This window comes from Falco biarmicus, chromosome 5 (genome assembly GCF_023638135.1).
Source record: "Falco biarmicus isolate bFalBia1 chromosome 5, bFalBia1.pri, whole genome shotgun sequence".
NCBI classification, from domain to species: Eukaryota; Metazoa; Chordata; class Aves; order Falconiformes; family Falconidae; genus Falco; species Falco biarmicus.
The window spans coordinates 79,315,396-79,337,777 of NC_079292.1; the positions used below are offsets into that span (position 1 = coordinate 79,315,396).

At 39.9% G+C, this 22,382-nt stretch overlaps 1 long non-coding RNA gene across 1 annotated transcript in view; it reads left to right on the top strand.

The window, feature by feature from the left end:
- The window catches only part of LOC130150532 (uncharacterized), a 116,456-nt gene that overhangs the window by 85,977 nt on the left and 8,097 nt on the right, over positions 1-22,382 (top strand). The window contains exon 3 of the long non-coding RNA XR_008822247.1: positions 17,246-17,394. This is a non-coding gene — a long non-coding RNA (uncharacterized LOC130150532). The remainder of the gene's footprint in view (positions 1-17,245; positions 17,395-22,382) is intronic.

Below are 22,382 nucleotides of genomic sequence, written 5' to 3' on the forward strand. Positions count from 1 at the left end.
ATTGACCAAAAATTAGCAGCCAGGTGGTCTAGGAGAAAATCAGGCTTTTCCAGAGTGGACGTCATGTAACAATACTGTGCAAAATACAGCATTTTATGTTGACAGTGTAGTTGTTCTGGCTGAAGATGCTCTTAGGTGAGGCCTATTGAGCTGTCATGGTCCTGAGGATCTTCTACACAGGGTATTTATAGGCAGAAGGTGGAGGTGTTTGCAGGTTCGACATCATAACTTCCTTGTGTGAAATAGTGTTGTTTATTTACTGTCTTGTATTGTGGAGAGAGGGTGTTTGAGGCATAATGTGTTTTCTCAGAGGCATTCTGTCACTTGGAAAATACTGCAGTATCTTTCAAAAGCTGGTTTTGTCCATTTATAAATTGTTATACTCAGCCCTTAAGGAAAGAGTCTGAAATATGAAGGAAAACACTGTACTGCATTTTCCCTTTTAAATAATTGGTAGATACACAGCCCATCCCATGAGTTAACAAAAATAAACAGTTGCATGAGTTTTCTTTCCAATATTTTTTTTTATTTGTGCCTGATCATCCCAAGCAAACTCTGTTGTTTTGATGGTTGCAAATCTCAACGTTGGTATCGCTTGACCTCACACAATTAACATAAAAGGGCATTATTTGCCCAGCAGTGCTGGAACTGCTGTGTGTCTTCGTCTCAGGGTTAGTTTAGACTTAATTTTTTTAAAGAAAAGGCGCCATATTTGGGGGGAGCACTCTTTGATACCTCTGTTCTCCCTCCCCCTCCATTGTTATTTATATTTACCAATATTTGGATACCTTAAGGTTGGAATAACAACATGTGACACTAAATAATAACATACAGCTCTGAAATTAAAGAGAACTCTGAAGTCAGAGATACTACTTTATTTTCATATTGTTGCCGAAATACTGAGCTTATTTTAAAGGCAGCGTTTTAATTTGTTTACTTCTTAGTCTCTCCTTCTTCCCCATTTTGCTTGTGCAAAATGATTGAATCTGTATGATCATGCATCCCTTAGTCACATTCCTGATTCACTCCTGTCATCATTAATCAGTCTGTTGTCCCTCGTATTTACTAGTGTGAGCATGAAAAAAAAAAAAGAAGGCTGCAAAACAGCTGCAGTAAAACAGACAAATAAATACAATAAATTGAATCTATTTATAAACATCAACCCAACTGGACAGATATCGCTCCTCAGAGCAAAGGCAGTTTTACCCCTCTGCCCTATTATGTCCATTGGCACTAAATATGTTCTGAGAAAACACGAGGAAAGATAACTAGCTGTCTGCAAAGTTGAGTGTATTACTGAACAAGTATGCAGGTAGGTAGCACTGGATGACGGTGCTCTTGATCTCACAAACATCATTACTGATAATATATGGGCAAGTTTTCCAATTTGCCCTACACTTACGCATTTAAATCCCTGACTTAGGACATACAGGTCTCCCACCTTCTCATCAGCTCCTACAGAGGTGGTAAAGCCACAGCAAGTTACAGCTGTGCATTTTAGTATCTATGTGAACAACTTTTACATGAGTCCTACTTTGAGAATGAATGGATTAGTTTCTTTGACCAGATGCGCAATGACAGTCCAGTTTTCCCCTCCTCTGTTCTCTCCCATCCCGTACTTCACAGGGACGGGGTTCTAGTCCCACATGTGGCTGTTAGTGCATCCTGAGACTGATCAGGAACTGTGACACATCCCCAAACCATTATTATTGCTCCCAGCCTTTCCCTGCATTATATTTCTCCTCATTAAATGTCATGGAAATGTAAGTTTTCCAAAGCATACCCTAGCACAATAGCACCCTAAAATTAAGAAGGGATCTGAGGTAGTCCTGTAGTGCTGATTAGTATGAACAGTAAATTCTGGAGAGCAGGTAACAGATAATTAATGCCAACTAAGACACACACACCCCCCCTTTCTTTTTTTTTTTTTTTAAAGTGACTGGAAGTTGAAAAGCTGTATAATGTACTGCACTCTGCAGTCCTGTTTTTCAGACCTTGGCCACTATCTTTGCCAGGTTTTTGTTGATAAATAGAGACACAATCTAAAAATGTTTAACCCACAGTTGATAGACACAGCCATTTTTTCCTTAAACAGTTCCCTTTCTTTTGCATAAAATCTGTGTAAGAGCTCAAATATTCATTACGGAGCTTGAATCTAGGTATTAGCCACAGATGACTTAGAAACAAGTATGAGCTTGCATTCCTGAACTGCATGCTCTGCTCTTCCATACCAGATGACTAAACTGAATGACATCTCAAGCCCAGACATTCTCTTTTCTCCAGCAAGGTAACAAAACTACATCAAACATCAAACCTCCCCTCACAGTGGTATTTGCCTCCAGCCTTGTCCATGCACTGCCCAGGTCCCATGCCGATGTGGAACAATCTTATTGTAGTTGAGTTACAGGTGTTTACACCAGCCCAGCAAGGGATCTATCTCCTCTGAAGTCTGGGAACAGTGGGGAAGCCGCTTTCTGTAGTTTGCTTCATATGGGTTCTGCTTTGTCATTTTGGTAGCCTTTCACTTTGCAGCTGAACAACCGTTTCATTGTGTGAAATCCTGAGTCCTTTCAAGTCCTAAGGAGTAAAGCCATTGATGGAGAGGAGCACTAGACCTGTAGCCCTGTGACAGACAGTTCTATACTGACATACATTTGCTTTGTATCCCAACTTTCAACGTTCTTCTGAGCCTCAGCAGACAGGTGTCCGTGTGGTGCCTCTAAGGTCAGCCACTTCTGGCAGAGGGTTGGGCTCTTCTGGCAGGAGGCCTCCTCCCGGAGAGCCCGGTGCCAGCACCTCTCTCCGCTCTGCTAGGAAGCCTGAGCTTTCACACCCCCGCGCCTTGGCACTGGAGTAGTGTAGCAGAGGGAACGGAGCAATTTCGCAAGTGCTACTCAGGCTCTTTCGCTTGCTTCAGGTGAAATAAAATATCTTAAACAACATACATACCGGTGAGACAGAGAATCCCGGTGAGGCTTACAGTGGAAGAGGAAGCTATATGAAATTCCCTTGTGAGCTATACACTCAGCATCTACGTGAGGTTTTTTCATGCATTTTACTGGGGAGGGTGCTGGAGGGGAATGGAAAATGTTTTAGAGTGTTAAGTTTCTTTATGACTGTTTTTTCCCCATATATAACTTTCCACCTTTTTGTAATAAAGCATACATGAAGAGCAGATCAGATGAAAAAGTGATTACACCCTGTTGTAATGCTGAAAATATGCTTATTCAGCTAAATGTGTTTTGAAATACTGGCAAAAAAGCAGCCTGCAAAGTTCAGGCTGGAAGCAGTTTACATAGTTTCTGAGACTATTTCCTCAACTGTTCAATATATCAAGAACTTGTAGTGCTGCAGCCACTAGTATTTTTCTGCCTCTAAAATGTATCTCAAGAACAAAAGCTATTGTTTCAAAGTAACATGAACTTGCTCCCCATCTACACATTAACAAGAATAACTGAGCAATAACTGGATTATTTTTTGTAAACAAACCTTACACATACCTGGGTTGCTGGGTTTTTTTTCATCTTATGGTTTCCTATTTAAAAAATGCTGAACTCAATACAGTGAGTGTGAGAATACAAAATACAAGCACCAAACTGAAGTATTTTGTTGGTTGATTTTTTTTCATTTTCTGCTGTTACCAATGTAGAGAAAACATACTTCTAAAGATTTTTATCTTTTAAACATTTTTCTTGCAGAAAAGGCATATTGAGATATTCCATTAAAAAATGATCATGCACTAACTCAGAATTTGGGGGGAACATTTCAGAGTGAAATTTTTTATATAATATATATAAATATATATTATATATTTTATAAATAGATATAATATGGAAAATATGTATTTTAGATACTTTAGAGAAGGAAGATGTTTAATTTAGTCAAAAACACGCTGAAGTTTAAGTGGTTTTTTTAAAGTAATATTTAATGGTTTGTAGCTGCTGTTAACTATTCTGAAACATGGCGGAATACCCTTGAAGTGCTACTTCTTCAACTAAAACTTGAGATTGTATTTTACAAATATGTAAGATTGCTTTTTTTACTTATTCTGTAAAAAAGGCCACTGCCCTAAAGGCTTGATAATCAAAGTCTTTGCTCAGCACTCAGCATAGTCAGGCCCACAGTCATAGTCCTGGCACACACTGCAATATAAATGTTCAGTAATTCTGGTAACTTCACACGGCACAGTATACTCCAGTTCCCTTTAAATGGTAGGGGAAACAACTTCTTAGAGTTCTTAAAAGGGGAGTGGTGTTGTATCTTGAGTGAACAGAAAATACTGGATATAAAAGCTTCAACTTAATTATTTAAATAATTGCCCCGGTCTTTCCCAAATAGTTGCACTTCTCTTCATTTTCTGCTAATTGCATGTGCAGACAGATTCAGGCAAAACATCTGTGGAGGCTCTAAATAGGAGAATTTCCTACAAAGCAGTCAAGTCCCGGATGAGTTTTGTCCTGCTTTAAGCTCCTTTTCACTCTGAGATTTGAATCCCTGTTAGCACCTTTCTACAGAAACAACACACCATTTCATAGGTTCTGCCCGTAGTACAAATAATATAGGAATATATAAAAGCCGTGAGGCTTTCTGCTGCGAAGTACAAGCTGAACACAAATCAGCGTGTCATCTTTTTTGCTCAGCGAAGAAAAAAAATCCCTTGTATTTTGTAGCTTTAAATCTTGATATCATAAAATTTAAAGGTGGGTAAGATCTTGTTGGGTTATGCTGTGCTGTGGTTGGTATGTTCCCTCAGACTGCACCATGGAAGATCCATAATTCTCACTAATCTTCATTCAATGAGATTTCATCATAGAAAATTCTAAGTAGGTTTAGGTAGGATGGCAGTTTCTGGATTAAAGATAATACATCTTAAAATAGCGAGGCGGAAATATAAAAGCAAATCTAGAAAAGCCAATAAGGCATGAATCATTCAATAAAATAAGATCTAATAGTAGAAGTGTATTACGGTAGAGTTAAAGTAATCTTTGATGTATTTTTTTTTCATCACCTGTTAGGTTTTGTATATAAATTCAATAAGTTACAGCTCCTGGAAACAGATTTTGATTCGCTAGATTTATATCTGCATGTGAGAGCTTTAATCACAAGTATATTTAGATTGGGAGCAGACCAGTACAGATTTATTTTACAACAGACACAATAGTAGGAGTTCCATACAAGCTCGTGCATGGCTTCCTGGCAGATGCATCTGTATAAAAACCAAACAGGCAGGATGTGCTTGGCCACTTTTTCAAACGTCAGAATAACCTTAACAATGCAATTGAATTAACATTCTTTAATTAACACTACTTCACCCCATTTTTTGTTATTTTATTTTAAAATAACTTAAAAATGTATCTGGACTAAAAAGATGTGGAAGGTATCTTTTAGCATTAGCATGCATAATTATGTGGAAGAAAATAATGACATATGACAAAAGGCATAAACATTGCTTGCCAAGCGGTCCTATGCTAGAGGTGAATTAATAAAAATCCATGTTGTGATAACAACGAATGTTGTGAGAGAAAGAAATAGGCGGTAGGAAATAGGTTAACACTTAACTAGATCAGTTTAAATTTCTGGGTTTTGGGTTTTTTTTAAATATTATTATTTTGACTTTTTAAATTAATTGAACAGAGGACTGTTGGGGTTTTTTTTTCCACTTTCACTATTCTTCTACTCAGGTATCAGCCTTACTTCCCAGAAATGTTATGTCTTGTTCCAGAATATGTGAATGCTGCTCTTAGATGGTTTAGATAAGAGTAGTATGACTTTTATTCAGAGTATAAACCACAGTTGAGTGTTTGGGAACCACATTAAGAGGGAAGCTCCAGTACTTTCTCATCTCTTATGCACTTTTTTTTCCCCACTTACCTTTTCACCTTTCAAAATTAGCAGTGTGCATTATAAACAGCAACTTTAACTCCTAATTTTTCTACTTTTTCTTCATCAGATCACTTACTAGATTTATTTTTCCCGAATTATGAGAGTTCAGGGAGGTGAGTTGTACCTTTTCCAAAGAAAAAGACTTTTAAAAATGAAAAGTTTAATCAGAAGTAACCTAACATTCTGTAAGAAAATGAAAGAGCTGCTTTCACATTCAGGTTGTTTGGGTTTTTTGCACTGAAAACGTTCACACACTAGCCAACAATTTGAGCTGGTTTGGGACTTTTCTTTCATGTAGGACAGCTAGGATTCCAGAATGTGATTTTAGCATGGCTTTTTATGAGTGTGTTTCTTGAGAAGTTGTATAAGAGTCTTGAGATGAGGCAAGAATGAAAAAATATTTTGTAGGGAAGAACTTGAAATTTTCATTTCTCCAGATCAGAGGAGTGCCTTCAAAATTATACTTAAGTCCTTTACAAATTCTGTTTGGACTATCTGAACTGCTTCTCTCCTGCAGTCATTTTTTCAGCCTTGGTCAAGCTTGCCCTGAGCAAGATTGGTTTCAGATTATAGCACTGTACTAAGAACATTTCACCCCAAATGGTGATCACTATTCCACTGGGAAGATGCTGGTCCTTGTATTAGAAACCATGTTATCAACATTTTGCCCATTACTGTCATAGTTTGAGAGTAATTTGTGTCTAGTATATCTTCAAGTGACTGCTGCTTCACTAAAGCATACTGCATCCCCTGTTGGGAATGGGCATCTGACCACACTTTAATTCAAGGTCTGTGCTGTTTGCATCATCATGTGATGATGTAGAAGTTTATTCTTCCAAAGACCCAGCCTGCCTTTTGGTGCTCAAGGTCTTCTGTTGCTATGAAAAAGGTTATTTATGGTTAGATCTCTTTGCAGTGAGTTCTTACAAAATCATTCACCTTGAAAAACAATTTTCTTTTCAAATACTGTCACATTTAACTTCACAACTTATGTTTCCTGTGTTTTTTTGGATTTATTCCACCTAGAGTTTTGCTTCCATTGCTAGTTAAAGCAGTAGTGCAATTGGAGTGTCTCAGAGATACCTGTAAAAGTTAACGTTGGCATTCATGTTAATACAGGTTTCTTTGAGTCATGATTTTCAGCTCTAGGCAGTCTTTCAAAACACTTAAAATATTCAAGAAACAAGGATGAAAATTCAGAAGATGCAGAACAAACTGAACAAAGTGCTACCAGAATAAAAGTTATCCAAAATAACAACGAACTCTGATACTGATGGACAGTAAGAGCACTGTGGCCATCCTTGTGCTGCCCTGACTGTGTATCCTCCCACCTCTGGTAGCGTAAAAGAAATGTGCATTCTCAGCTGTCTTTCAGTCTTCCTTTTGTGTGAAATTACAAGGGAAGTTGATGGCGCTTTGGCCTGGCAAGTGTTTTTGATAGTCACTGGGTCATGTGAGCACTTGTCCTCGGTGCAGAACACCTGACTCAGTCCACGTGGACCACTGAGCACTCATCAGTTGCAGCGGCTGGGAATCATAACCCATGTGTGCTGTAGTCCGCTTGAACACAGAAAAGGGAAGGCTCAGCAACCCGTGGCACCTCGCCCTAAGGCACTACTGGTATTGCCAACTCCACAGTTCAAAACCCAGGAGTCACACCTCCCCCAGATCTTAATATTTACTTCAAACAAAGATATTAAAGGGTCAAAAATAGTTTTAAAAACCGATTTTATTTTATGTTGTGTTCTGACACTATAATGCTAAGAAAACAAGTTTTACTAAACCGGAGCGATGGGAATTGTTACATAACCTCCCAACGCATGGCAGTACTTGCTTTAAAACTTTGCTTTGCAAAGGAGGACGTGTGTGTATTTGGCAGAAATGCATTAGGTCAGGTATTTTGGTTTTTTAATACTCAGATTGTAAGTCTGTTAATTTTGATTCCTCATACTCTCATTTGGTTGTGAACTATGGCAAGCACTTGGCACTGCCAGGGAAATCTAGGGGGAAGGTGCTTTCAACATCCAGTGCCAATACATGCAGTACTTCATAAAGCCAAGTAACTTGAAAAGCCAAGTTCTTCATCTCTGTTTGGGCACCCAGAATGGATGGGATACTTGTGCCAGATTATTACTTTTTAAAATGTGGGTAGTCTCTCTCCTCCAGCTCACAGTATTACAGTGAAGATAAGTGAGTGCATCTCTGAGAAGCATTCAAGGACTGCAGTGGTAAGAAGTGCCACAGAAAAACTTTGTAATTCAGGCTCCAGTTTGAGGAGCATCCACTAAATAAGACGTGGGGCTGCACCTTGTTCAGCAAGGAGAATACAAAATAGAGTAGCTACTAATACTGGTATCATTTTGTTCCATCCATTTAATGAAGCTGGGACCCAGCAGTAAAGATGGAATACAGGCCTGTGAGACTTGTATCATACAAGGTCTGTATACAAGAAATGCTGCTGTACAGTAGATTTTATTCCTGTTTTTTTCTGTTTGATTCTATACTCTTTAATCCTGTTTGAACAAGATTAACCCTTGTTTTAATACAATTTTAACACATGTATGCATGTGTATGCGTGTGTGAACGCACATGCTTGTGCATGTCATTTTTTGCAAGTTAGGGGGGATTTTAAACCAAATTGCATAAGCAGAGATTTTATCTTGTAGCAGTCTACTAACATCCAAATGAGTCATCAGGAGTGGAATATTCTGAGCCATCCCACAGTGCTCTGCTACTTGAGCCAACTGATGGAAGTTAAGAATATAATTTTCTATTTAAAGCACCTCCATAGAGAAACAATACAGAATTGCTGGTGTTTCCCTCTTTTCTCTTGACAATGTTCTGGCTTCTCAGCACTCTCTCTTGTCTTCCTGTTCCCATTTGCTTCCTCAGCCAAGAAGTCCAGTTTTTTCTGCAAATAGTTGTAGCTTCCCTGCTCAAACTGAGAGTCTACTCCCACTTTCTGCACCCAGCCTGCCTCCCTTGTTCTGCTGGGCTTTGTCAGTTTGCTGCTGTTCTCCTTCCTTCTTTTTCTTCTGTTCTGGTTTGATATCTGTAGTTTTTCTTTAGTGAAATCAAACAACTTCCACTAGGCTGTCTGGATGCAAGCAGGAGGAATATTAGAGCCAAGGACACTTGTGTTGTGGCACCCAGATGGGTGTTTCTGATTGAGCCTACCTAGTTCAGCCATTACAGGGCCAAATTACATAGTTCTGGAGTATGTGGCCATTTTATGTGCCATCTCATCAACCTGGACAGCTGTGAGAGGAAGCAGTACGTTTAGCGAAAGCAAGATCTTTGGGAATTCTTCCTATTCAGCAAGTCCCTAGCAAGTGTAAACGAACTAAAGTTTTCAAACATATACAGCCTGGTTAGAAGGAAGCAGCAAAACCCACTTCTTAACAGGCTACCTCACATTCTAATCTCCACTCCAAACATGGGGATGCAGGAGCTTCTCAAGGAAAAGGTGTCTGTAATTTGGCAGCGTGGACCAAACAATTGATGCTTTGATAGGCTCATTCTTGGAAAGGTCTAAGCCATTTGGCTGCAGATTTTCAAATAAGTTATCCCTGAGGCACACACCTGGTGAGGGAAATTTTCAGCCAAACAGTTTAAGTTTGGCAAAGTTTTTAAGCGACTGAAAATGCAGTCTTATAATAGGAAGTATCTGGCAATCATAGAAATTGGCAGTTGTGCTAGCCCCACCTATAATATTTTTGGATCATTTAGTAATGTAGTGAAGATTTTTAAGGGAGTATTTTTTCCATTACAGTTTAGTAAGATACAGCTGTGCAGCTTCCTCATACTCCTCTGAGCTACGAAAGCATAGAGAGATCATTTTAAGCCAGCATGGCGAGTGTGGATTCACTAGCCAATTCCCATAAGCTTTGTAATACTGCAAAGTCTGTAATTGAACATGTATATAAGAAACGAGAAAAAACATGCTAAAATTGTTACCAACTTTTCCGGTTTTCACACCCTCAGTATACCTTTAATTATTTTAAAAACATATGTTTACATGTTCTAAAAATTATTTTAGAAATAAGAAATTAAAGTCTTACTGATATGTTCCATGTGTTTTGTATTTGAGTATTTGGTTAGTATTAGCTCTGACAATGTCATGCTACTTCAAACAAGAGAAAAGCAGTAAATGTACAAGGACACTGGTAACAGAAAACGTTTTGGTATCTGCAGCTTTCACTTGTAACAAAATACTTGATACTTGCTCTTGTGACTAAGCAAACTTCGTAAGAGAGAGCAGCAAGCTTTTTGTTCATTTTGAACTAGGTATTTATTAACATTTTTATTGCTAAAAGATTATATCCTCCAAAGAATTCTGTAGCCTCTAAACCCAAATACATATCTAAATAGTTCAGGCCTGCCTTTGTAAGTCTTTATGGGCTAGGATTTGCTCAGTATGCGTTTTGTTTGTTTACTTTTGGATGCCAACTCAAGTGCAAAACATTTGGGTATAGCGTGTTGCTCTTCATATTGCACAGCAGACTGTACTTTATCCTGATGGGTGAAGAGGATGAACATTTTCTTGATGGTGGTAGTTACAGAATTATTTTGGTAAGTTGCCCAGTGTGGCTTCAGGTATTAGAAGGATAAACAGATTACACCCAGTGAAGACTTTTATAGAATGTTGATAGCAGGAAAGAAAACGCAAACATTTGTCATCCCTGATCAGACCACTGGTGTTTCAGCTTTCTCCCTAATCTCTGTCATTGGAGCAATTACCAAGTGGTTTAGAGGAAACCGAGGGACTCTGCTAGACATGCGTATATTAATGTGTAGATGGGGGAAATTTCTTTCCAATACCAAGCGTGTAGTGGATGGTGTTAGGGTCCTAAACCCGGGGCCTTGCAAATGAATTTGTTTCGTTTTGCAGCCTCTCCTTTCTGACCTTGCTCAGAACATTAATTAATATGCTGAATAATACTAATGGGATTATAGCTTCCCAGGACGAACTTGGTACCAGCTTGCAAACTGACCATACTAAGACGCTGAAGCATGCCTAGCCTGATTCAGACCTGGAGAAACACAGGTTTGCTGAAGCCACCTGACAAGTAATAGCTGGAATTGATGCTCTGCAAAAAAATATTTTTTAACATGTCAAATGACTATGTCTTTGGTTTAACAAAAGAAGGTGGCTTTAGTTTAGTGGACGGTCGGTCTATTTTGCACATCTCCCAGACAAATCAAGTGCTCGTCTGCAGAAAAAATTGCCAGCCTTTGCTAATGCTGCATAGCACGAAGTGTTAGCCAAGGAAATGGAAGAACGGACGGGGATAGATACCCGATCAAACTGGGAATAACTGGATTTGAGGGAAGGGGAGGTTTGCAAAAATAAAAGGGTTAAACCGGCGAGCTTGGGGTGGGCCGGGCAGCGGGTCGGGGCGGCGGCAGCGGGGCCGCGGGAGGTGCCGGTGCCGCCGCCCGCAGCATCACCCCGGTCACGTGGCGCCGCGCCGGTCGCCCCCGGCGGGGCAGGTGCGGGGGGCGCAGGGCCCGGGGGGGAACACGGACTGGGGTAGTCCCGGCCCCTCCGGAGCTGCCGTGCCCGCCCGTAGGCCGGGGGGGGCTGCCCGCCGTACGGGGGCTCGCACCGCTTGGATTCCCGCAAGGCTCGCAGGGATGCTGAGGAACTACTGGTCGGAAATACAGCCGTTCCCTAGGAGGCAAAATAAATACATAAATAAATAAAACGTAATAATCCGGCATCTGCTATAGTTAGATCTGCTTGGGAGAAACAAAATAATGTGAAGTTTAGGCTCTCTGATAAATTGTTAAATATTTTGATTACTGTATACAGCGTATTTATTACTACGTCGGGGGGCTGCGCGCGCGTTAATCACAGCGTTTCACTGCGAAATATTTTCATAGTCGAGCACTCGGAGGAGTTCAAATTACACATTTTACTGGGTTTTAATTGCAATATTTCTTTATATAAATAACTTCGTAAATATTCTTTTAACCTCGCCGCATGAAAATACATTCATTTACAATCACGCTAAAATTTATAAGCATTTTTTTTTCCCTTTCCACCCCAAATGAAAAGCTAATGATGAGTGGATTGCAGCAAATTCTCTTCATTAGTTCGTGGCTATTCAGAGCCTTGCAAAAGAACTCACGTGGTTGCCTAACTACACAAAAATAGCAGAATTAATATTCCCTCCGAGTTCCCAGGCAGCAACCGGGGTGGGGGGTGGGGGTGGGGGGGTGTCCCTCGAGCCCCCGGTGGCCCGGGGCGCGTGGGAAACGAGGAGTTAAAGCGGGGCAGCGGGTCCGCCCGGGCAGCCGCGCAGGCCTGGCCTCTTTCGCCTTCCCCCCCCCCCTTAATTAATCATACGCTGCTTCACAATTTAAATATGGAAATGGCGAGCCATTCGCAATTATTAATGAGCCTGCAGGCTGTCCGGTGGCGTTCGGAGACAGGCCGTGTCAGCCCGCGGGAAGCAGCATGGCATCGCCTTTCTGATGTGTGTGAAATTCGTCTGCACAAAGGCTCCTCCTTATCTATGCGCAAGCTAAATAAATAAATAAAAGCTTTTGTTTGCCAGGCTACTTGCACATGACTGTTTTGACTAAACCACTCCACGTTATTTTGTACTTTACAGTGCCTAGAGAGGAAAAAAAAAAAAAGGGGGGGGGGGGGGGAGGGGAGTGCGGGGCGAAGTCCCTGAGGCTGCCGGTACCTGCTGCCTGCCGGGCGGTGCCCCGGGCTGATGATGGGGCGGGGGGGGGGGGTCCTTTTAACATGAGAAAAAAAAAAAGAAAAAAAAATTACCCCCCACCCTACGAGGTACCAATAACAGCGCCGAACAATAAACTTTGCCCTCGCCTGACACCCGCCTTGCGACAGGCGGCTTGGCACGCTGCCAGCTCCTTCACCCGATAAGGCTGGGCAGGCGGCGGCGGGGACAACATGGCCGATGCTGGCTGCCCGCTCCCCGGCGGGACGGAGCGGGGCGGCGCGGCTCCCCTCGGCTCCCATCCCCTCCCCTTCCCAGCACCCAGCCGGAGGGGATGGCTCCGAGGATTCAAGCGGCAGCATCCCTATTTATTTATTTATTTTTACCCCTCACCCCCCCCCCCCCCCTTTTTTTTTTAACCTCCTTTTCCTGCCGCTATGTCAGCTATCCATTCAATGCAATGTACCACTAGGATTTAAAAAAAAAACAAAACAACAAATCAGTAACGGGCAAGTAGTTTAATTAGTCTGGGGGGTTTTTTTTCCTTTTTTTTTTTTTTTTTTTTTTTTTTTTAGAGCCTTTATAAATGAGGAGCGGTCCAAGGTGGGAGGAGGAAGCGAGGAGCGGAAGGGACAGGGAATGGGAATGAATGGTGAGGGATAACAAAGAGTCAGGTGCAGTGCTGTACGTGCCTTCTCACGGTTGCTTAGAGTAATTTATTTTTTTAAACGCTCCTGTAGCCATTAAGTAAGAAAATGGAAAAGCTGTGGAAGCGAAAACCAGGTTTCCAACGGCAGCTACAGGCAGCGAACGAAGCGTGTGCATTGTATCAGGAAGAGCCCATGCCTGTAGTGATGGAGAAGGACATACCATCCAGTTCTGCGGGACTGCGATACGTAAAGATACGCCTGACTTTGGTTTTCCCGCTCCAAAATAGCCTGCTGCTTCACTGGGTGAAGGTAAAATCCCTCTAATGCGTTTTTGCAAGTTTGCCATCTTAGATAAGAGTGTGACTTTGATGTCTTGATGCAGTTGCAAAGTGAAACAAACCGGGGCAAAGCCAGGGATCTCAGCTACAGCGGGGGTGGTGGTGGTGGGGAAGGTCAGGATGTGATAAACACACTGAAAAATGGCAGGAGAATAATGTTTACTTCTGAATATATGGCCTGCTGCCAGGTTGGCGCTGGTTTTTAGGTTAGCAGAGGTTGGAGGAAGGGCCAGACTGAGGCGTGGCTAGCTGCTGTCAAGGAAAAAAAAAAAAAAAAAAAAAAAAAAAGGCTGCAAATTGCTGTTCTCAGCTTTTTTTCTCTCCTCTCCTCCATCCCCGCCCTCCCCCGAAAAAAGGCAGTGCTTTCTCTTAAGGCCATTAAAAATGATGTAGAGTTTTAACCATCTGCTGTACCGGGTACTCTTTGCTGGTGCTGCAAAGCTTCCCTTTTTGTAAAGGGAAGACACTGCAAAGCTTTCCAAATAGAAAACTATTTTTTTAAGCATTTAAATATTTCGGGAAATAGTGTCTTTAAAGAAAGATTCTTTTTAATTGCGAATTGAGAAATGGGTATTAACAGAACTGAAGCATTTTTAGCCTATTGGGATGAGGTTCTTTGCTAGAAGGGACACAGGTGTACTGCTACAGCACAGGATACCACGGGTTCAGAAATGGTATTGTGAGCAATATAAGACTTCAGAAATGGACAGTGATAGAAGCTGATAATTTTTGTAGCCTTGTGGATTTTTTTTTTTTGCCCAAGGCTTGCTGTGGAAGTGTGCGAGATGTAGCTGAATGCAGCAGTCATTTCTTGCACTTGACCAGCTGTGTATGTACGTATGGGAGTAAAATTATTTAATGAGTAGCAGGGAGACTAGCAAAGGGATCACATTGCTGATACGGCCTCCTCAACTATAGGTATATGTCCAGTGCACAAAGGAAGAATATTTGTAAATAATAACATATGGAAGAAATGCTTTTGAAGTGGTGAAGCTTAAAGGAGAAAATAGAAGGAATCTTTAATGTGGTATTTTTACTTCTCATAAATTAGATTAACACTTTAATTGCCATGAACAGCAAATTAAATATTTCACATACTCATAAATCAGTATATAATGTTTGTCTGGAGTAAGAGCTAAGAAAATTGGAGGTTATTGCCTCATAATTCATCTACATATTTAAGATCAATTAACAGGTTATTGGAAAAAGAGATTGTAGTGAAGTAGTTGGGGCATGCAGTTCCTTTGAAAATGAAGTTTGGGTTTTCTCTTTCAAGATCTGCAAGTACTAGATTGTTACCTAAAGCCACTGATTATTATTTGTAACTGAGAGAGCTGCATTTTCTTTAAATGAAATGTCTACAAATGAATGTTGACAAAGGCATTTACTTTCTGAACCCAGCATAGAGGCCCAGTTAAACCTCTTCATTCAATTTTAATAAAAATAATTTAAAAAGAGACTGTATTATAGATGTCTCGTAGGCTAAGTAAATTTTCTTATTAAAGCTGAAGACTGGGGGCTGTATTTTGTCACCTGTTGCCTACCACAGAAAGGAAAGGGGGTGGGGTGGAGAAGCATTTACTGATCACAGAAGCCTTTGCACAGAACTTGCTGCTTGTCAGTTCATTGCCGTTCAGTAGAAAAAATAGCCTCTTTTTTTCCTCCAGTTTTAGGTGCCACGCAGAATTGTACGGTATGCTTGCTTCAGATAGTGCCAGAGAAGCATAATGAGGTGTTTAGTCACAATTTGGATGTGGTGTTGGTAGGAAACAGTGCAGGACTCTGGGCTAGATTTTGAAGGGAATAGTCCTTGTAGTCCAAGGCTGCCTAAATCCCAAACTTGTATCCAGGCAATACTGAGACATTAAATTCTCTGTTAGCTTTTTGTTAGGCTGTTATCTCTGAGCATTTTGCTTTTCTTGCAGGGTCTTCAGTATTGCTGGGGATTTTGGTGTAGTGGCTTGTTTTTGTTTCGGTTTTTTTCTGTTAACCCTTGAATTTCTGTTTGCTCCCTTTCTTGCAGAGCACCTTCATAAATACAAATGCAAACAGTTTGGAGTAAGTGTTTTTTTCTGATACAGAATATGTGGATGGGAGGGCTTTTCGGGGTGAATCTTTATAGATGTGTAAAATAGTAATGTGCTAACATTTTTCCCTACTGTGCATTTGGATTTAAAAGTCAGTGTTGTGTTTCGGAGCACTCCAGTATCATGAGAGGTGTGCGTATTTTGCAGTTTAAAGAAAAAAGATTTCTGTGTGAATTAACGTGTCTACAGATACTATAGTATTGGGATTATTCTGCAAGTTAATTGTATTTTACTATATAATACAGTATTATGCAGGCTATGTGCAAAATACAGCGTTGTGCAGGCTTTGAAATTTCAAAATTGTGTATTGGAAACCTATTAGGATGTAGGACTATATGAAACTCAGCACCTCTTCTAATAGTGAAAGTGTATCACTTGTTTTTAAGAGTTTTTCTGTGGGTATGGAATCGTACATGATGAATAAATATGTAGTAGGTCCTGGGATTACAAAATTATTTTGGATTTGGCATTATTTAATATACTACCTGTAATATATGTTGAATCCCCTAACACACATCTCAATATAACCTTTACGTTTTTATTTTTGTATCAGTTTGCTCTTTCAGCAAACATAATAGTGAAGCTGTGGGTTCGGGTAACATATCTAGTTCTAAATCTAAATAAACAAGCAGCTTATTTTAATACGTATTTCACAATCCTAATGATAGCTGAACAATATCATCTTTATGTAGTCTGCAAAAAATTGAGCTTAAGTTGCAGAACCCAAAATACTGTATTTTTGGTTTGTTGTTGAATGCTGGAGCTGGTTATTTGACAAGAAGTGGGTGTTTTTTGAGATACTGGAAAAAGTCGTTTTTATCACTTTGTATTCATATTCAGTATTCTGTGGTTAAATAGCATGTGAAATATAGTATAATTACAGTGTCATTTAAATAATGCATTAAAGCCAGCAGATGATACAATATGCAAAACAGTTTATAGCAACAGTTTCCATGTAGTTCTATGTAGTGCTGAATTATTGATAAAGTTGTATGAAATAAAATAAGAAGTAAAGATGTGTTGGGTGATATTTGCTATGCAGTATCATTAGTAACGGTGCTGAAGATACCGTGATCCAAATCATTTGATGATCTGGGTGAGATTGAGTGATACACAAACTGGGAAAGTTTTACTTTTTTGGTTTGTTTTTTAATTAAATAAAGTCAGAGTTAAACAGATCTGCCTGACTTTCAAATCCATAGAATCCCATGGACTGAATAGACAACCTCTGGAACATCTTTCGAAGCTTGCCTTGTGTTGGCATCTGTTACTGTTACAAAATACACAGGCTTGTCGGAAGATACTTTGAAAAGCCTCTGATTTGTGAATTTTGCTAGTACCAATGGAAGACATGTTATATTAAATTCTAAAAAGAGATAGAGGGCTTGATTCTGCTGTCAGCATAAAACACTTTTTAATTATGTTTCCTGTGATTTGAACAGAGAGCCAAATCAGGCCTACCAAATTTGTTTGAAAGGAAACCGAAAATACAAATACGTGTGTGCAAATATATTTGTTTTGTTTCTCATCTGCCTATTTAATTCAGCAATGTGGTATCTGGTGTCCATTAAAAATGTATTTTTTTTTTTCAGGGCCTGGCTTAGAAAGTGTTTCATGGTCACTGGAAAAAAATGAGGAAGAGGAGGGTGTGGCTGCCGCTTAAGAGGATCTGGCCCTGCAAACAGGCACTAGCTTTTGGAGATGCGGTCCTTCATCATGGCAAAACGAAGACTTCTTTTAGGTAAAACATATTTCTTTTTTTAATTTTTATTTTGTAAATCGGAAATCAAGTAGGCTTATAATCTTATTGTTTCTTAATGCATATTTGTGAAGGACGGTCAGTTGTCCTCACTTGAGTTCGGTAGATATGTTTGCGTCTTGTTTTGCCCCAGATTTCTCAACTCTTGGCACTGATTATGACAAAACCAACAAAAACTAATTCCAATTATAGAGTAATAAGGAAAGTGGTTTGATGTCTTGTTTATTCTGAATATCCAAGAAGGGACTGGTCCTGAAGACTCTAGAATGTGTCTTTACCGTACCCACTTCTCAATTTTTACTTCCATGCAGTATGCTGCACCATTAGCCCCTGAACTGGCGCACACACACACACAGAGAGATGTTTTTGTCCATAGTTCTTTATATTATGATAATAATTACAGGATCACAAAAGCTTGGAATGAGACTTTGGGAATATTTTCAGGTAACAGTACTTGTGTGATAAGATTTTGATAGTATTCCCAGTAAAACTATATATATTTTAAGACATAGTCTACCCTTTTCACAAGGGCTATTTGCAAATAATGCTTATATGCAATCTTAATTATGCATAATGGATGTTTTTTCTGCAATGGCATAGTTTTATCACTTTTTTCCCTTGGTTGCTGTAAATGTTGCTCCTGCAAATGTATTTTTAAAATGTGTGACTTTTGATACTGTGAGTGAAGATGGAGTGGAAGAAACTTCTTAAGTAGTATAACCACTCACAGGTGTGGTTACGGAATCTGCTCCCTCATCTCCTGTCTTACATTTGAGCTCATCATCTCTTAATTATGCATCCTTGTTTTCCTTTGAAGAGCAGCAGTATGTGGGTTGTGGTGAGGTATTATCACAGTCTGGGTGAACTGTTAGCCACAAGACTGAAGGCTAAGTGTAGCAAACCACCATGCGAGTGGCAATATCCCAGGATCTGACACACATCTTGGAATCTCTTATAATTATTAAATGGTTTTTGCAAATAATGATGTGTGGATGGGGAAAAAGATAATAAACAAGGAAACGCATTTGTATAGTAAAACAATGTCTTGTAATTTAGGTTCTTGCTAATTGTGTGCAAAAGGGAGGGGGAAGAGCAGGTGGCAAAGTAAACATGCATGTTTTTAAGTATATTTGTGAAGTCTGGGTGATGCATTGATAGCATTGTATCAGGCACAGTAGCTAGCTTAGAGGATGAATGATTTTGCTTTAACTAAAGTGAACTTGTCAATTTTTTTGCCGTTTCTTTTTGCCATAGGAAACAAAAGTAGAAATTACTGCATTGGATCAGATCCACGGTCTAATTAATGCTAAGTCTACCCTGACAGTTCTTACAAAGGGTTGATTGGTAAGAGAATGGAGGGCGAAGACGAACAACATTTGATCCGTTTGGAATACCCTGTCCTTGTCAGAAAGTGGGCCAGCTAGATCCCTTGGCCAATGGCTTTATCATGGCATTGCACAAAGGTCTTTATGGTCTTCCCAGCAAACAATCTCATTTAACACTATATTTTGTAGGCTGTGAATAGAACCCTGTTCTTTCAGAATCGTACTGATGTCCCTTAATGATGGACTGTGGCACTGATATTCACATGCTCGGCCTGCACTTTCTAAAATAATGCATTCCCATAGTTTGAATTTATTTGAATTTACTGCTTATTTAATTTAACTGAATAATTTCCCATTCAAGACTGGAAGTAGGCAAGAAAGTCAGACTACAATTCCTGACTTTCAGAGTTGTATTTCTGTTGTGTTCCCCATAGCTTATGTGCTTGCTAACATAAATAGTTTAATTGCTTTATGTCTTTGTATATGGCAGTCCTTTTGCAAGTGAGATCATTTAAGTCACCTGCCCTTGTACTCCTGTTACTTCTGTAGCTTTAGTGAGATAAGGTAAAAAGAACTGTAAATAGCATTCTCCATGAAGGTGTTTCCCTGGCAGGTATATATTAGCAGGGTAATGTTTTCAGTGCAGTATTCTGTGCTTTTTTGCATGCATTGTAAAATGTGGCTTATTTGATGCTGCTACATATATGTGAAAGCTTTCATCAGCTTGTTATGATGACACCCGGGTCTTTTCCTTTCGCCGAGAATGTTGCAATATGTTTTCCTTAGCAATTACAAAAAAATGGTTTCGCATTCACTCAACTTTGTTAAACCCTTCAGTAACCCAAGTATGCTCTCCTTATTTGTCAGTTTTTCTGCTCTGTGTTACAGCTGACATTTTGAGACTGCTAACTGAACTGAAGCTGATACCAGCATGGCCTCTGCATGCAGCAGCTATTAGCCTTTTTCTTCTTACAATGTCTTTTTATACCTACATTTCACTTTTGGCTGCTTGGCTGATTTTTAATAATTTTAACTTTCAGCCATGATTACTCTGTTTTCTTTATGGTCTTTATGAGTCCCATTATCAAAGCCCTATAGAAAGGCCAAATAAATAACAATTTCTTCTGCGAATGCACTCCAAGTTTAAAAAAGACGTTTTTTTCATTATGTTAGCAGTGTTGGGGTTTTTCTCCATTATATAATCTCTGCTTAGGCATTAAAGTTACAATCTTTTAAAGTAGCCTTCCAGATGGTTTACTAAATGCTAGAATTCATAGGCATGTAATCTGGATCATAATTTGTGGCTATTTTTAAGGAGTGCTACCCTTTCATTCCTGATAGGAGAGTGCCTATTTTTGTTGGAAACCCTGCCTCCAACCTTGAGCTGCTTTGGAACTTCTGCATGTATATCTAGTCTTCAGAATGGCTTGCCTCTTTAATTCATCCCGTTATTTCAGCACTTTGTTTTGCTGTCTTTGTGCTCTTTTACCCTTTACTTGCAAAATAATTGATTAGTGGGATTTGCTGTCTGGAGGGACCAGAGGAGACAATTTGTTCACTTGAATGCCATAGATTTTCCCCCTGCTGTATTAAGCCTGATAACTTCTTTTTAAGCTAAAAGGTACCTTTGGGTCTGTCTGATTTCAGGGAATAGAGATAAAGAGGTGTATCCAGGAATGTGAGGTAGGGTCCATATTGCTCCATCTCCCCCCACCAGAATGGACTGCAAGAATTTTGTGCCACAAAGTCATGTTTCCTCTATTTTCCTGTTCAAGAGAAGGGGCATCTTACTCCATAACTCTCTAGAGAAGGGGCATCTTACTCCATAACTCTCTAGAGTGTGGGGTTTACTTTCTGTCTTGGAGGGAGAGTGCTGTTGGCTGGTGTGAAGGTGAAAGAAAACTGGAAAATGAGAGTCTGAGAGGCCTAATCTTGAGTTTCCACTGGAAGAAGTAGTGGGTATACAGTTTTTGTTTTGTTTTTTAATACCCTAGATAGGAATACAGCTAATAAGAAATGCTAATATGGTCATACAGGGTGAGAAGGGGTGAGTTTACTCTTTTGCATGACTAAATATCACAAGGTCATAATCCGCCATTATCTTTTCTGCAGTGTTTTTCCTCACTCCCTTTGTTTTCCAGTACTATTTCAGACTTGCCAGACAACTGTTGTGCAGTCCTCCTGCTTCTAATGTATGTCAATAAATTGTCCTTATGTCTTTGGTTCAGTCCTTATGCTCCTAGTCTCCATTTTTAAATACTACTTTCTAAATATATTCTTTGTTCTAGTTGTTTCAGTTCAGTGCTTTTGTTTTTTTGGAAGATGGTACCTTTTTGCCTCAACATATTAGAAGGCTTTTCTCAGTACTTGGATTGCCCTTGCCCACCTATTTCTTCTGTGCCTAGAGGTTTTGTTACCCTTTTTTTTCCCTTTTTTTTTTTTTTTTGGTGATGGATATGCTATGCCTAGATAATCTTTCATTGCATAAAAAGTGTTCCCATTGAAGTCAGTGGGCAGGTCTGATAAACATACAGTGTGACAATATGGTACTGTATTTCCAGGTAGCTTATTTTAAATACCTGCTGTACATTTTTGTTTTTCACTAGGTGCTTGTTTTGCTCTGGACAGGGGCTTTTCTAAACTTGTTGTTTGTGAAGACTTTCTAACTCCACTGTTGACTCCTAGTATATAATAAAAAGCCCAACACTTGTATGTTAGATTTCAGGGAACAGCAGTCACTGGAAATGGTATTATTTGGTTTGATTGTTCCAGGCACAGAAGTAGACGGGTGAGAAAACGTAGAAGAGTTTTACACTGAGTGCCAGTCTTTCACCCACCTGCAGTGGGAATACCGCCCATCATGGTGCAAACACAGTTTGGAGGTTTCTTCTTTACACTTGGCCATGTTGGAATCTGTTGTGAGCCATCTGGGCTAAAGCCTGTGCTCCCCAATGGGTTGTGTATGCTAAGAAGGCTTTTCCTCTTGGTTTTCCTGATGAGAGTAGGTTTCCTTCTTTTCCTACTGGGTTGAGAAAAGATCAGAAACCATCAGAGCAAGGAACAGTAGGGATGGATGAAAAAGGAAGTGATTCTTTTCACAAACATAGTAAGGCAAACATAATGCTTATATTGGATTCTTGATTTCATTTATCTGTTCAGATCCTTCTAAAAAAATTTGAAATGCATGGGTTTCCGCTATGAGGAAGGCTTTAAACAGGGAAAGTGACTTTTTGAATGTCCTGAAGAGGACTGCAAAGAATCATCTTCTTCATCCTGCCTGATGCTTGAGGATGCATGGCTGGCAGAGAAGACAGCAAGGTTGCAGAGCATACCAGTGTGAATGCATGCTGGGTATAATCAGACCCCAGCTTGCCACACTTTATGCATTAATTCGTGTTGCTAGAGACTAGAAAGCTGCATATATTGTTGCGGATTCAAAAATACCCGTTTTGCACAAAGTGTCTGAGACCTGAAGCTCACCCCTTCCCCCCATACAATCCATGCAGTTATCTCTTGTACTGTGCTGCCTCTAGGAGCTTGGTTTTTGGAGTCTGGCACTCCTGGTCCTCCTTTCAGAGTTGCTGGCATAATGGGTGATGTAGTGCTGATTTCAACTGCATTTAGCCCCTGTGGGGCTGTCTGTGA